The 15,073-nt window shown below is 47.0% G+C and overlaps 2 protein-coding genes across 12 annotated transcripts in view; one reads left to right on the top strand and one right to left on the bottom strand.

Moving 5' to 3' along the window:
• LOC129019808 (long-chain-fatty-acid--CoA ligase ACSBG2) overlaps positions 1–10,382 on the bottom strand; it is a 92,225-nt gene extending 81,843 nt beyond the window's left edge. For 2 of the 4 annotated variants that reach the window (XM_054463146.2, XM_054463142.2), the window contains exon 1: positions 8,737–8,930. The gene's annotated coding sequence lies outside the window, so the exon portion shown is untranslated. Of the gene's footprint in view, positions 1–8,736; positions 8,931–9,825; positions 10,000–10,205 lie in introns of those variants that run through there. The other 2 variants (XM_054463143.2, XM_063658007.1) reach the window with 2 other exon arrangements.
• RFX2 (regulatory factor X2) overlaps positions 8,609–15,073 on the top strand; it is a 117,428-nt gene continuing 110,963 nt past the window's right edge. For 6 of the 8 annotated variants that reach the window (XM_063658006.1, XM_063658005.1, XM_054463134.2 and 3 more), the window contains exon 1: positions 8,620–8,811. The gene's annotated coding sequence lies outside the window, so the exon portion shown is untranslated. Of the gene's footprint in view, positions 8,812–15,073 lie in introns of all 8 variants that reach the window. The other 2 variants (XM_054463128.2, XM_054463132.2) reach the window with 2 other exon arrangements.

Raw genomic sequence — 15,073 nt, 5'->3', positions numbered from 1 at the left:
AGTGAGTGACACATTAAAAAACAAGAAAAAGGACTGGGCATGGTGGCTAATGTCTGTAATCCCAGCACTTTGGGAGGCCGAAGTGGGTGGATCATGAGGTCAGGAGTTCGAGACCAGCCTGGCCAACATGGTGAAACCCCATCTCTACTACAAATACAAAAATTAGCTGGGCATGGTGTCGCACACCTGTAATGCCAGCTACTTGGGAGACTGAGGCAGGATAATTGCTTGAACCCAGGAACTGCAGAGGTTGCAGTGAGCCGAGATCGTGCCACTGCAGTCTAGCCTGGGTGACAGAGCAAGACTCCGTCTGGGGGAAAAAAAAAGAAAAAAAAGAAAAAGGACCTAACAAATATAATATGGTAGCAGGGTTTTTAAAATAACAATGTTATTGAGATATAATTCACATTCTATGAATTCATCCTTTTAAAGTATATAATTCAGTGGTTTTTAGTATGTTCATAAGAATTGTACAACCATGACTACTACCAATTTTAGCACATTTTTATCCTTCCCAAAATGAAACCCCATATACTTTAGCAGCCACTCCCCATCACCTTCTTCCCCTAGCCCCTGGCAACCTTTTTTTTTTTTTTTCTTTGAGATTAAGTCTCACTCTGTCACTCATATAGGAGTGCAGTGGCACAATCACAGCTCACTGCAGCCTTAGCTCCTGGGCTCAAGCCATTTTCCTGCCCCAGCCTCCCAAGTAGCTGAGACCACAGGCACATGCCACCATGCCCAGATAATTTTCTTTCTTTCGGGCTGGGCACAGTGGCTCATGCCTGTAATCCTAGCACCTTAGGAGGTCGAGGCAGGTGGATCAGCTGAGGTCAAGAGTTCAAGACCAGCCTGACCAACATGGTGAAACCCTGTCTCTACTAAAAATACAAAATTAACCAGGCATGGTGGTGTACGACTATAATCCCAGCTATTCAGGAGGCCGAGGCATGAGAATCGCTTGAACCTGGGAGGTGGAGGTTGCAGTGAGCTGAGGTTGCACCACTGCACTCCAGTTTGGGCGACAAAGTGAGACTGTGTCTCCAAAAAACACACACACACACAAAATTCTTTTTTTTTTTTTTTTTTTTTGCAGAGACAGGGCCTCTCTCTATGTTGCCCAGGCTCCTGGCAACCATTAATCTACATTCTGTGTCTATGGATTTAACTATTCTGGATATTTCGTACAAATGGAGTCATACAATATGTTACCCTTTGTTACAGGCATCTTTTATTTAGTGTAATATATTGAAGGTTAATCCATGTTGTATCAGTATTTCATTCCTACTTATTGCCAAATAATATTCCATTATTGTATAGATTTACCATATTTTATTTATTCATTCTTTCATTGATAGACATTTGGATTGCTTCTACTTTTTGGCTATTCTGAACAATGCCACTATGAACATTTGTGTATAAGTTTTGGTGTGGATGTAGGTTTTCATTTCTCTTGGATATTTACCTAGGAGCAGAATTGTTGGCTGATACAGCAATTCCATATTTGACTTTTTGAAGAGCTAGCTACCAGACTGTTTCCCGAAGTGGCTGTACCATTTCATACTGCACTAGCAGTGTATGAGGATTTCAGTTTCTCTACATCTTCACCAATACTTGCTATTATCTGTCTTTCTTATTATAGCCATCCTACTGGGTGTGAAGTGGTATCTCATGGAAGTTTTGGGTTGTATTTCCCTGATGATTTTCAGCATCTTTTCATGTGCCTATTGACCATTTGTATATCTGCTCTGAAGAAATGTGTATTTAAATTTGTGTCCATTTCTAATTGGATTAGGTTTCTTTTGTTGCTGAGCTGTAAGAGCTCTTTATATATTACAGATACAAGTCCCTTATCAGATATATGGCTTCCAAATATTTTTTCCCATTTTGTGGGTTGTCTTCTCACTTTCTTTATGGTGTCATATCAACCACAAAAGTTTTGAATTTTGATACTGTCCAATTTATCTATTGTTGTCTTTGTTTGCTTGTGCTTTAGGTATCATATTTAAGAAACCATTGCCAAACCAAAGTAATGAAGATTTACTCCTGCATTTTCTTCTAAGAGTTTTAGTTCTTACATTTAGGTCTATGACCTATTTTAATTTTTGTGTATGGTATGAGGTAGGGGTCTAATTTCATTCTTTTGCATGTGGATATCCAGTTATCCCAGCACCATTTGTTGAAGAGACTACTCTTCCTCATTGAGTAATCTTGATGCCCTTGTCAAAATCAATTGACCAGGTCAGGCACAGTGACTCAGTGATGGGAGGACCATTTGAGACCATGAGTTTGAGACCAGCCTGGGCAACATAGTGAGGCCCTGTCTCTACAAAAAATAAAAATATTAGCTGATCATGGTGGTGCATGCCTGCAGACCCAGGTACTTGGGTGGCTGAGGCGGGAGGATTGCTTGAGCCCAGGAATTTAAGGTTGCAGTGAGCTATGATTGTGCCATTGCACTCCAGCCTGGGCAACAGAGTGAGATCCTTTTTTATATTAAAAAAATTCCTTTTCAGATTGTTAAATTGCTAGGGCATAGAAATACAATTGTTGGCCGGGCGCAGTGGCTCACACCTGTAATCCCAGCACTTTGGGAGGCTGAGGCGGGCAGATCACGAGGTCAGGAGATCGAGACCATCCTGGCTAACATGGTGAAACCCCATCTCTACTAAAAATATAAAAAATTAGCCAGGCGTGGTGGTGGGCACCTGTAGTCCCAGCTACTCAGGAGGCTGAGGCAGGAGAATGGCGTGAACCTGGGAGGCGGAGGTTGCAGTGAACTGAGACTGCACTACTGCACTACAGCCTGGGTGACAGAGCAAGACTCTGTCTTAAAAAAAAAAAAAAAAAAAGAAATACAATTGTTTTTTGTTGTTGCTGCTGTTGTTTGCTTGTTTGTTTCTTCTTCTTCTTTTTTTTTTAATAAAACAGCAGGCAGCTCACTTCCCCAGTACCAGCACAACATGTGCACCTCAGCCTCCATGGCCCAGAGGAGCCCAACCCAGCCCACCTGACCCTGGTCTGCAGTGCCAGGCACCAGGTTCTAATTGTCTTCATATATTGATATTGTACTCTACAACCTTGCTGAACTTGTTTCTTAATTATAATAGTGATTTAGTAGGTTCCTTAGGATTTTCTGTATACAAGATCATATCATCTACAAATAGAAGTAGTTTTACTTCTTCTTTTCCAATCCATTAGCCTTCTATTTCTTTTTCTTGCATAGTTGCCGTGGCTAGCTCCATCAGTATAATGCTGAATAGAAGTGGTAGAGTGGACATCCTTGTATTGTTCCTGACCTAAGGGGGAAAGTATTCTTTTTTTTTTTTTTTTTTGCCAGTAAGTACTCTGATATTAACTGTGGGATTTTCATAGATGCCCTCTTTCAGGTTGAAAAAGTTCTGTCTCTAGTTTGTTGTGTTTTTATCATGAGGGTTGGATTTTGTCAAATGCTTTTTCTGCATCTATTGAGATGATCATATGGTTTTTGTCCTTTATTCTACTAATATGACTTTTAAAATGTTGACCCAACCACCTTTGCATTCTTGGGATAAATTTGACTTAATCATAGTGTATAATTTTTTTTTTTTTTTTGAGATGGAGTCTCGCTCTGTCACCCAGGCTGGAGTGCAGTGGCGCCATCTCGGCTCACTGCAAGCTCCGCCTCCCGGGTTCACGCCATTCTCCTGCCTCAGCCTCCTGTGTAGCTGGGACTACAGGCGCCCGCTACCGTGCCCGACTAATTTTTTGTATTTTTAGTAGAGATGGGGTTTCACTGTGTTAGCCAGGATGATCTCAATCTCCTGACCTAGTGATCCACCTGCCTCGGCCTCCCAAAGTGCTGGGATTACAGGCATGAGCCACTGTGCCTGGCCTCAACTGAGCTTTTAAAATTATAGTTTAGGCTATGCATGGTGGCTCATCCCTGTAGCCCCAGTACTCTGGGATGCCAAGGAAGGAGGATCACTTGACGTCAGGAGTTCAAGACCCTATCTCTACAAAAAAAAAAAAAAAATTCTTGTATTTAGCCAGCCTTGGTGGCACATGCCTATAGTCCTAGCTACTTGGGTGGCTGAGGTGGGAGAATCCCTTGAACCCAAGAGTCTGAGGGTGCAGTGAGCTATGATCGTGTCACTTCACTCCACCCTGGGCAGTAGAGTAAGAGTCTCTTTTTTTTTTTTTTTTTGAGATGGCGTCTCACTTTGTCGCCCAGGCTGGAGTGCAGTGGCACCAATCTCGGCTCACTGCAAGCTCCGCCTCCCGGGTTCATGCCATTCTCCTGTCTCAGCCTCCCGAGTATCTGGGACTACAGGCGCCCACCACCATGCCCGGCTAATTTTTTGTATTTTCAGTAGAGACGGGGGTTTCACCGTGTTAGCCAGGAGGTCTTGATCTCCTGACCTCGTGATCCGCCCACCTCGGCCTCCCAAAGTGCTGGGATGACAGGCGTGAGCCACCGCACCCGGCAAGAGTCTCTTAAAAAAATAATTAATTGACAAAATAAAATAAAATCACAGATCGGATGATATACCACCCACTCCCCCACCCCACCTGTCCCCGCACACCTCCCTACTTAAAACCCTCCATGGGGGCCGGGCAAGGTGGCTCACGCCTGTAATCCCAGCACTTTGGGAGGCCAAGGGGGCCGGATCACTTGAAGTCAAGAGTTTGAGACCAGCCTGACTAACGTGGTGAAACCCCATGTCTACTAAAAATACAAAAATTAGCTGGGCGTGGTGGCGTGCACCTGTAATCCCAGCTTCTCGGGAGGCTGAGGCAAAAGAATCGCTTGAATCCAGGAGGCGGAGGTTGTAGTGAGCTGAGATAGTGCCACTGCACTCCAGCCTGGGTGACATGCGACTCCATCATAAAAAAAAAAAAATTTTAAAAAGAAAATGCTTTGGAATTAGATATAGGTGGTGGTTGCACAACATAGTGAATGTTCTAAATGCCACTGAACTGTTTCCTTTTAAAATGGCTCATTTTATGGTATGTAAATGTCACCTTAATTTACAAAAATGTGCCGCACAAAAGCAGGACTCTTAAGAAGTTGCCACCTGTTGGCTTGTCTTTTGCTACTCTGTGCTTGTCTTTTGAGATAACTGGGGCCACAATTTCCACCTCTGGCCAGGGCTGGGAGCGAGAAGAGGTCTAGCTTAGCTAAAGGGGTTGACCAGCAGTTCCAGGACAGGCGGTCACCTTACTCCCCGAGGCTACAACTTGAGATCGCACCACTGCACTCCAGCGTGGGCCTGGGCGATAGAGCAAGACTCCATCTCAAAAACAAACAACAGCAACAACAACAAAAGACACCCTCCATTGGTTTCCCAGTCTGATCGTGACTTCTTCCCTATGGCCTCCAATAAAATGACTGCCATCATATCATCTCCTGACTCACTCACCCCACCCACTCACTGCTCTTCCCCTTTCACTTGACTCCAGCTATGCCCAAGGACCTGCTTTCTGTTTCTTCCACATCAGCTTTTACCCCAGGGATTTCGAATTCCAAACTATTTTCCTTTGTTCCTCGTTACTCCAACGTTGCCTCAAATGTCGGCTCCTTAGAGAGACCCAGGGTGACCAACTCTTCCCGCTTTGGGGATTTCCCGGTTTTAGCACTGAAATTCCCATATCCTGGGAAACCCCTCAGTCTTGGGCCAAGCAGGATTGTTGGATATCCCAGGGAGATCATTTCTGGCTGCTCTATCTAAGATAAGCCCCACCCACCCACTTCTCCCACCAAGCCACTACTGTATCACTTTTCCTATGGGCATGGGAATTTTATCTATTTTATTTACACCTGTGTCCCTAGCACCTAGCAAATAGTAGGCTCTATCTATCTATCTATCTATCTATCTATCTATCTATCTATCTATCTATCAATCTATCATCATATACTATATATATATATATATTAGAGACAGGTTCTTGCTCTGTCTACCAAGCTGGAGTTCAGTGGCACAGTCATAGCTCACCACAGCCTAGAACTCCTGGGCTCAAGCGATCCTCCCACCTCAGCCTCCTGAGCAGCTGGGACTATAGGTGTGCACCACTGTGCCTGGCTAATTTATTTTATTTTTATAGAGATAAGGTCTCACTATGTTGCCCAGGCTGGTCTTGAACCCCTGGCCTCAAACGATCCTCCTGCTGAGTCACTGCACTTGGACCTCAATAAATATTTTTGACTAAATTAATAATTGAATGAAAGGGACTGATTACTGTAGACTGCTTAAGCTTAAGATTCTGTCACATGGCTGGGAGCAGTGGCTTCTGCCTGTAATCCCAGGACTTTGGGAGGCTGAGGCGGGTGGATAACTTGAGATTAGGAGTTTGAGACCAGCCTGGCCAACATGGCGAAACCCCGTCTCTACTAAAAATACAAAAATTAGCCGGGCGTGGTGGCAGGCGCCTGTAATGCCAGCTACTCGGGAGACTGAAACAGGAGAATCGCTTGAACTCGGGAGGCGGAGGTTGCAGTGAGCTGAGATCATGCCACTGCACTCCAGCCTGGGCGACAGAGACTCTGTCTCAAGAAAAAAAAAAAAAATTAGAAGATGATGAAATCAATTTAGCAAATCACCGTCAACATTTTAATTAAAATGAAACAGAACAGGAAACATCAGAGTGCGTTAAAGTATCATTTCACGGTACTTTAGTTACAGTATCATTTGTTTTAGTTATAGATATGTTTGTGTGGACTGAGCCCCTAGGCAAAATGTATTTCCTGCTGTATGCTGTGGTCAAAAATGTTTGAAAACCACCCATCTAGTGATCAAGAGCATGGAATTTGGCACTAGACTACTAGGGTTCCGATCCCTCAGAAGCTGTTTGACACTGGGCAAATTCACTCATTCTTTCTGGGCCTCAGCTTCCTGATCTGAAAAATGGGGATAGGCCGGGCATGGTGGCTCACGCCTGTAATCCCAGCACTTTGAGAGTCCAAGGCGGGCGGATCACTTGAGGTCAGGAGTTCGAGGCCAGCCTGGCCAACATGGTGAAACTCCGTCTCTACTAAAAATACAAAAATTAGCTGAGCGTGGTGGCGGGCGCCTGTAGTCCCAGCTACTCGGGAGGCTGAGGCAGGAGAATCAGTTGAACCCAGGAGACAGAAGTTGCAGTGAGCCAGATCGCACCACTGCACTCCAGTTTGGGTGATAGAGACTCTGTCTCAAAAAAAGAAAAACAAAACAAAACAAATAAAAACGGGGATAATGCCTAGCATCTTTCTAAAGATGCGATTGTAAGAGATTTAATGAGTTTGCATATTAAAAAAAATGCTTAGATCACTTTCTGGCACATAACAATTTAATCAGTGCTCACTGATATGATTTCTTGTTGAATGAATGAGTGGGGCTGAAGCCTAATCTCCTGCCTTTTCTCAGTACAAGTTGTTTTCTCCTATTCTTCGAGCCCCTTGTCTCGAATAACTATATGTTTACCTCTTTATTCTGTTTACTGTCAATGTTCCCTCACTAGAATAAAAGCTCTATGAGGATCTGTCTGTTTCTGTCCTACTCATAGCTGAATCTACCAGCTTGAGAGGAGGGTTGGTGAGTTTGGCAAACATTTTCTGTAAAGGACCGTATAGTAAATATCTTAGGCTTTGCGTGGGACATGCCATCTTTGCGCAACTACTCCACTCCGCCCCTGTAGTGTCAAAGCAGCCTTCCAAGCTGTTCAAGGAAATGGGCGTGGCTATGTTCCAATAAAGCTTTATTTACAAACCCAAGCAGGCAGAATTTGACCCGCAGGCCACAGTATGCCAATCTTTAAACCAGTTCAAAATACTGGACCCAATACAATTAAAGAGAGTCTCCTATCAGGTTCACACCCCACAAAAGCTCCTTTTGATAGTTTCTTTTTTTTTTTTTTTTTGAGACGGAGTCTCGCTCTGTCGCCCAGGCTGGAGTGCGCGGTGCGATCTTGGCTCACTGCAAGCTCCGTCTCCCGGGTTCGCACCATTCTGCTGCCTCAACCTCCCGAGTAGCTGGGACTACAGGAGCCCGCCACCACGCCCGGCTGATTTTTTGTATTTTTAGTAGAGACGGGGTTTCACCGTGTTAGTCAGGATGGTCTCGATCTCCTGACCCTGTGATCCACCCGCCTCGGCCTCCCCAAGTGCTGGCATTACAGGCTTGAGCCACCGCGCCCGGCCGATAGTTTCTTTTAACCATGTAAAAATATATATATATTTAAATTTTCAGCTGGGGGTTCGTGAAAAACAGGCCGCGAGCGAGAGTTTGTTGACCCCTGATCAGACTGCCCCCACATGTCCCACACTCCTCCTGTGGGGTAAACGAAGTCCCTTGGGTCCCCTAAAACTGGACTTTCCCAAAACGCGACACCAACCCCCGGCCCCGCGCGCGCTACCGGTTCGCCAACCCTCTGAGCCGCGCGCACCTCCCGCCAAGACCCGCCCCTCTTCGCGGCCATTGGCCGGGTCTCGCACTCTTTTTCATCGGGGAACGCCTCCTCCTTCCGACAGACTCTGCAGACAACCAATGGGACGCCGTAGGGTCTCGCGCCCCGCCCTCTTCAGGCCCGTTGGAGGCGGGCGTGGGCGGGCCGTTAGGAAGGTGGGGCGCGGAGCCTGGTAACCGTTGCCGGTAACAACGCCCCGCCCCGTCGGGCGGGCGGGCTGCGCGAGGCTGGCTGGCGGCGGGAGCTGGAGGAGGAGCGGCCGCCGCCGCCACCGCCGCCGCCATAGAGACTGTAGCCGTGGAGACTGTTACTTACCAACGGGGACCAACACGCAGCAGCCGCTGCCGCCGCCGCGGGAGCCGCTGCCCGAACTCCCGGCCCGAACTCCAGGTGACCGATGCGACCGCCCCGGGCCCAGCCCGGCCGGGGAGTGTGGGGGGGGGCGGCGGGGACCCCGCTAGGGGGGCCGGGGGGCGGGCAGCACGTCCCCGCCGCTCACCTCAAACGTCCGGGTGGTGCGCCCGCGGGACCCGCCTCCGCCACCCCGTCCCGCGCGCGCGGCGGAGTTTGGGGGGACCCTGGCGGCTTCCCCACTTTCCTTATTGACTGAACGCGGGGGAGGTGCGTGGCCGTCGCCTCACTTTTTACAAAACTTCCTGAGGTTGGGGCGTCCGGGGACCCCCTTCTCACGCTTACCTTCAAACTCGCTGAGTTGGGGGCGCCCCGGGAACGTCTCTCAAACTCCTCAAACTCCCTGAATTGGGGGCGCTTGGGACCCTCTTCTCACTTTAACTCCCTAGATCTCTGAGTTGGGGGCACCCGAGGACCGCTCTTTTACTCATACCCTCGAATTTTCTGAATTGGGGGCGCCGGGGGACCCTCTTCTCACGTTTACTCCCCAGATCACTGAGTTGGGGGCACCCAGGGACCCCTCTTTTACTCATACCCTCGAATTATCTGAATTGGGGGCGCTTGGGGACCCTCTCCTCACTTTTACTCCCCAGATCTCTGAGATGGAGACACCCGGGGACCCCTCTTTTACTCATACCCTCAAACTCCCTGAATTGGGGCCACCTGGGGCCCTCTTCTTACTTTACTCCCCAAACCTCCGAAATTGGGGTGACCCCAGAGCCCTTCTGTCACTCTTAGTCGCAAACTTTTTGCATCGGGGGGACCTCGAAGACTCCCTTCTCATTTTTACCCCAAATTCCTAGATTTGACTTGTCCCGGGGACCCCCTTTTTAATGGACTCCCAGACATACTGAATTTGGGGGCACCCCTGGAACCTTTTTCTCATTCCTTAACTAAAAGCTGGTGCGTCTGCCATGGGGAGAACCCCTCTTGCCCTTCTCACCTTTTCATCCCAAACTCCCCGAGCGAGCTTCCCCGGGAACTATTTCTCACCTTTTTGCCCCAAATCCTCGCGTTCAGGGCGCCTCGGACAACCCCTCCCCTTCTCCCTGTGACCCCATATTCCTGAGTTTGGGGGTTCGTGCGTCCGCCAGTCTTTCCACGTGCCCCCAAGAAGCCCCTCCGCACGTCCGCAGCTCTCCTCTTAGGACTGATCTGGAAGGGAGAAAAGTTTCACCAACGCGAGTGAAACTTTTTTTTTTTTTCAATTTATTTATTTTGTTAAAGAACCTAAACTGCTCGGGGCATTTTCTCCGAGGTAGTGCGAGTGTGTGTGTGTGTTTGTGGATTTAAACTCCACCCCCTGCCCCCCACCCCCCACCAGCGCGCTCGCGGGCGCGCACACACACTCACACACACACACTCACTCACACCCCAAATGCTCATTTCTTTCTTTTTCGTCCCTCCGAGAAGCCACCACGCTCCCTCGCCACCAGCCTCCGGCTCCGTTCCTTTTCGTTTTCCTCCCTGCACCGCTGGGAAAGTTGGATTTCCCGATCCTAGTGGCTATTTCAAGGGCCCCCGAGGGCCCCAAGCGCCCGGGCCATTCTGGCGGCTGCCGGCGTGGTTCATCTTCCTATTTTAACCTACTGGTTGTGCGGCAAGAATGGGGCAGGGAGGGGGCAGGGAGACGGCAGGATGGAGCTCGGGACCCAGGGCTGGCTGCCTTACCCCCGCCCCCCCCAGGCTTCATGCCTACTTTGGGGTGTTGTTAGCATTGTGCCTCCCTGCAATTATTTTCCTGCTTTGTATCATAAATGACCAGCACAGGCTTCCATGAGTTCTTTTCCCTCTCAGTCAGCTTCATCTCTGTATCAAACCTTGTACAAGCTTCATTCTCTGTTTCAACTAAGAGTTCCCCAACAAAGTAACAGTAATAATAATAATGACACAAAACAACAAAGACTTATAAAAAAAATTTTTTGCCTGTACATATTGTTGACATGTATTTTATCTTTTTACATCATGCCCTGAAACATTGTTTGCTTATGGAAAGATCCTTACCTACTGTGTTTCTGGATAAGGAGGAGGGGGCATCTGTGCTTTCTCCTGCTCTAGTTTAAAGACTTGAACTGACTCTAAAATAACCTTAGAAACGACAACTCACCTACTCTGACCAGAGAAGTAAGAGTTTATGGTAACCTCCCCTAGGAAAAGAATTTAAGTTCTTGAATTACTAGGGCTTCATCAACAGGCGTGGTACAGAAGGCGACTTATAATGTATGACGGGAAAGATCGCCGTTCTGTGATTCTGCGACAGTTCAACGGACTTGGGTCGGGAACGAGTTCTGAAATAGTTTGCTCCTGCAGGAAAAGCAATACTGAAATATTTTAGTTTTTTAAGTGCTTTCTTATAAACCACTGAATCTGAGAAGAGAGAGACAGTTATGACCTCAATAACAGGACAAGTTCTTTGAAATCACTTGATCTTTGCTTTCTGCATGAAGTGCACGCATTACCTTAATGTATGTGTGATGTATATTTAAATATAACAATATAATATAATGTGTATGTGATGTATATTTAAATGTAAATACTCATCTTTTAACATTGTTTATCATTGAAGTACTGCTAAGGATGGTTCTGTCCACCAGAAATGCAGGTGCTGGGGAATTGTTTATCTGGGTCTTATTCCTTAGATCTAATTGTTTAGTTTTACATTAGCATTATAATTAATAAAAATATTAAATTGGCTTAACTTTAATATTATAATAGAGTCAAAATTTTAAATGCACCTGTGGATTTTTCTTTTTTTTTTTTTTTTTTTTGAGACAGGGTCTCACTCTGTCACCCAGACTGGAGTGCAGTGGCAAGATCTCAGCTCACCGCAACATCCACCTCCCAGGCTCAAGGGATTCACCTGTCTCAGCCTCCTGAATAGCTGGGATTACAGGCGCGCATCCCCACACCCGGCTAATTTTTGTATTTTTAGTAGGGATGGGGTTTCACTATGTTGGCCAGGCTAGTCTCAAACTCCTCACCTCAAATGATCCAACCGCCTTGCCCTCCCAAAGTGCTGGGATTACAGGCACTTTGGGAGGCCAAGGCTGCACTTACAGCCACCGCACCTGGCCCCTGCACCTGTGGATTTTTGTTTGTTTGTTTGAGACGGAGTCTTGGTCTGTCTCCCAGGCTGGAGTGCAGTGGCACCATCTCGGCTCACTGCAAGCTCCACCCCCGGGGTTCACACCATTCTCCTGCCTCAGCCTCCCGAATAGCTGGAACTACAGGCGCCTACCACCACGCCCGGCTAATTTTTTGTATTTTTAGTAGAGACGGGGTTTCACTGTGTTAGCCAGGATGGTCTCGATCTCCTGACCTTGTGATCCGCCCACCTCAGCCTCCCAAAGTGCTGGGATTACAGGCGTGAGCCACCGTGCCCAGCTGGCATCTGTGGATTTTTATAGTAGCTAGTGATTGTTTTGCTCGTAAAATGCTGGGGCCAGAAGGAACCACATCTTATAATATATATTTGTTTCTAAAGTTGACATTTATTTATTAAATATTTAAATATTTTTAAAATATATATTGAAATATTAAAACATGTATATATAATATATACTTACATATTTAAATATTTATATATTTAAATATAATAAAATTTAAATAGAAATATATTTTAAATATAAAACAAATCCATTTAAATATTTACAAACATTTAAACAGTATACCCCCACACATACCCACTTACTTGTAAAATAGGAAACTTTTGAAAAACCAAGGGAAGTTCTCATCTTGCTTGTTGGGACACTAACTAAACACAGAGGAGGAGAATGCGAGTCCGTGGGCCTGTCTCTGAAACTGCGGGTCCAGGGCACTCCCACTAAACACAGCCGTATTTCTGGACTGAACTATATGAATATTCACCCGAAGTGGGGAAGAGAAGGACCATAAGTAACTTCATGTCAATTCAGGCCAGCTTTTGTCACCAAGTGAGTCCATGCCAAATTTACAAAAAAACTTCCAGTTTTCAGAGTTTCCTGGATTTCAGTATTGTTGTAAGGGGTTGTGGGCTTATGTATTTTTTAAAAAGATGTTTTGACTCCATCTCTAGAATTTAAATGGCGATTAGCTCCTCTGCTGGTCATGTTCTCATGTTCTCTCATGTAGACATATGCCTGGCGTAGTGAAAGGTCTTATATTGTTGGATGGATGGATGGATGGATGGATGGATGGATGGATGGATGGATGGGCAGGCCGATGGAATATACGCTGGGAATTAGAGAGAAAACTGAAAACCACCTACTTGCTTCTTGGAAACTCTAAGAGCAGCAAAAGGATTCTCATAGGAAAAAAAATATCGGGGAAGACCCAGAATGAAGTGGGTGAAAGGGTTAAGGGTAGATGAAGGAGGAGTGGCAAAAGGTCCAGAGAGAGGCCCTAACAGGTCTACAGGGAACTGGAGCCTGGGAAGCTCTGGACTGGCTTAGGATTCTAAGCTCTTCTCTGCAGAAAACATCTATCCAGCTGCCTGCTGGGTACATCCAGGTGGATTCTGACAGGCACCTTAAACTTAAGGTGGCCAAGCTGAGCCTGTCATAGCCCCCCCAGATCTACTCCTCCCAAAGCACCCCCCAAACTCGTTAGTAAATATCAACTTACTTCTCCCCATTACTCAGGCCAAACCTCGGGATTGTCCTTGACTCCTCTCTCCCAAGCCATCAGCAAATCCTGTTGACTCCACCTTCAATAGTTACCCAGAACCTGACCATGCCTCGCCACCTCCACTGCCAGCCCCTCTGGTCCAAGCCACCAGCATCTAGCCCAGATGATTCCACCACTGGTGCTCGGCAGTCTCTCAGCCCAGCAGCCAGACGGGGCCTGTTAACCCTGGGAGAGGCGGCGTCATGTTAAGTTCTACTTCATATCCCTCAGCTTGAAACCCTCCGACGGCTCCCATCTCACCTGGAGCAAAAGCCAAAGTCACCCCTAACTCCACCCCCTGCCAAGCCTAATACCTCTTTGACCTCATCGCCAACCTAGATGCCTTCCCTCACTGCACTTGCACCCTGCTGGTCTCCGGGAGCTCCTTCCAGCTCTTCCTGGAAAGCTCTTTGCCCAGGTATTTGGAGGGCTGGCTCCCCGACTTTCTTCAGGCCTTTTCTCAAATGTCACCAGGCCACCCACTTGAGAATGGGTGCTCTCAGCCTCCTTCCCTTGCTTTCTCTATCTCCTTAGCATTTATTCCTATATAACACACCATAAGTTATACATATTTATTTTATTATCACTGTCCTCTTGTTAGAATGTCAGCTCAGTAAGGGCAGGAACTTCTGTTTTATTAACTTTTTTTTTTTTTTTTTGAGACGGAGTCTCACTCTGTCACCAGGCTGGAGTGTAGTGGTGCAATCTCGGCTCACTGCAACCTCCGACACCCAGGTTCAAGCGATTCTTCTGCCTCAGCCTCCTGAGTAGCTGGGATTACAGGCACGTGCCACAACGCTCAGCTAATTGTTGTATTTTTAGTAGAGACAGGGTTTCACCATGCTGGCTAAGATGGTCTCGATCTCCTGACCTCATGATCTGCGCGCCTCGGCCTCCTAAAATGCTGGGATTACAGGCATGAACTGTTTTATTAACTTCTATATCCCCAGGGCTGAGAAGAATTTTGGTGCTGAGTAGGCAATTGAGAAATATTTGTGAAATGAATAAACAAATGGTTTCCTTGACACTTATGGGGAAAGCATATGTAGAAATGAAGAGTTGAGAGCTGCATTGGGTGTGGTGGCTCACACCTGCAATCGCAGCTACCTGGGAGGCTAGGGCAGGAGGATCACTTGAACCCAGGAGTTTGAGACCAGCCTGGGCAACATAGCGAGACCCTGCCCTTAAAAATTTTTTTTTTTTTTTTTTTGAGATGGAGTCTCACTCTGTTGCCCAGGCTGCAGTGCAGTGGCACCATCTCGGCTCACTGCAAGCTCCGCCTCCCAGGTTCAGGCCATTCTCCTGCCTCAGCCTCCCGAGTAGCTGGGACTACAGGCGTCTGCCACCACGCCTGGCTAATTTTTTGTATTTTTAGTAGAGACGGGGTTTCGCCGTGTTAGCCAGGATGGTCTTGATCTCCTGACCTCATGATCTGCCCACCTCAGCCTCCCAAAGTGCTGGGATTACAGGCGTGAACCACCACGCCTGGCCAAAAAAAATTTTTTTAAATTAAGAATTGCTCATAGGCACCTTAAGTTCATATTGCCATCTCTGAGTCAGTACAGCCCAAATTGGATGAATCTGGATGAATGGGGGC

This window comes from Pongo pygmaeus, chromosome 20 (assembly GCF_028885625.2).
Source record: "Pongo pygmaeus isolate AG05252 chromosome 20, NHGRI_mPonPyg2-v2.0_pri, whole genome shotgun sequence".
Taxonomy (NCBI): Eukaryota; Metazoa; Chordata; class Mammalia; order Primates; family Hominidae; genus Pongo; species Pongo pygmaeus.
Note: the sequence above shows the minus strand (reverse complement) of the source record. Positions and strands in the feature narration are given on the sequence as shown.